Below are 1,420 nucleotides of genomic sequence, written 5' to 3' on the forward strand. Positions count from 1 at the left end.
CAAAACAACATTCAAAACCAACACATCCACGTACATCAGAAATGGTTGTTAACGCAATTAAAAATGTAAAAGAACGTGGTGGTTCATCATTACAAGCAATTAAAAAATATTTAGCTGCAAATTATAAAGTGGATTCTGATAAAATTTCACCATTTATTAAAAAATATTTAAAAGCTGCTGTAACTGAGGGAGCCTTGGTACAAACTAAAGGTAAAGGTGCATCTGGTTCATTCAAATTGGCTGCTTCCGCTTCATCTAATTCTTCAGCTAAATCAAAAGTATCCAAAAAAGAAAGTGGAGCAAAAGGTTCAGCAAAGAGTGCTAAAAGTAAACGGGCACCAAAAGAAAAGAAAGCCACAACTACATCATTGGCAGCCAAAAAGCCTAAAGCAAAAAAAGCGACTCCATCATCATCAACTGCTGCTAAAAAAGTTACTGCAAAATCATCAGCGGCATCAAAAAAAGCACCAGTTAAAGCAAAACCAGCAAAAAGTACAAAATCCGCTGCCAAAAGTAGCCCTGCTCGTAAACCGAAAGCACCAAAAGCTAAGAAAGCTTCTGTTGCCAAATCATCTCCTACAAAAATTAAAAAAGCAGCACCAAAAAAGAAATGATCTGTTACTTTAATAATATATTGAAATATTTCATTATTTTTGCTAAAAAATGAAAATAACATAGGCCTTAATACAGGCCACAAATTAATATTTGATAAGAGTAAATTATTTTTTGTATAAATATTTTATAAAATAATAGTTAAGAAACATTTGCCACAGTCAGTACCACGGATGGGTGGCCACTTGAGAATACTGTGTGCGGTTGCATTTTTATTTAAAATATATGGTATAATAAATAAGTATATATTTAAATTGATTACTTCATTGAAAATTTTAATAATATACTTTAATATTAATGATATTTATGAAAAATATATATTTGTAAAAATTTTCATTTATTACTGGCAACAGCCATACCACGTTGAAAACACCGGTTCTCGTCCAACCTATAATAGTAAATAAAAGTTTTGTAATATATGTTATGTATGTAATGTATTGTATTTTTAAATGTTGATTAATAAACTGTTTTTGAATTTGAATTGGTTCTCGTCCGATCACCGAAGTTAAGCAACATTGGGCACAGTCAGTACTTGGATGGGTGACCGCTTGGGAACACTGTGTGCGGTTGCCTTTTTATATTAAAAATATAAATTATTTTTCTTCTTTTCTTTTTTTTTACACACCATATATAAATATATGTTATTTAGAAATGTAAACCTTTTATATTATTCGTCAACAAATAAATATTATTTTTTGTATAAAATTTTATTGCATTTATAACTCATATCATGGTTACTTTAAAGCGAGAAGTTTTTTTAATATTTCAAATGAATATAAAATAATATAAATTTTATGAAATTTATTTA

Source organism: Chrysoperla carnea (genome assembly GCF_905475395.1).
Source record: "Chrysoperla carnea chromosome X unlocalized genomic scaffold, inChrCarn1.1 SUPER_X_unloc_8, whole genome shotgun sequence".
NCBI classification, from domain to species: Eukaryota; Metazoa; Arthropoda; class Insecta; order Neuroptera; family Chrysopidae; genus Chrysoperla; species Chrysoperla carnea.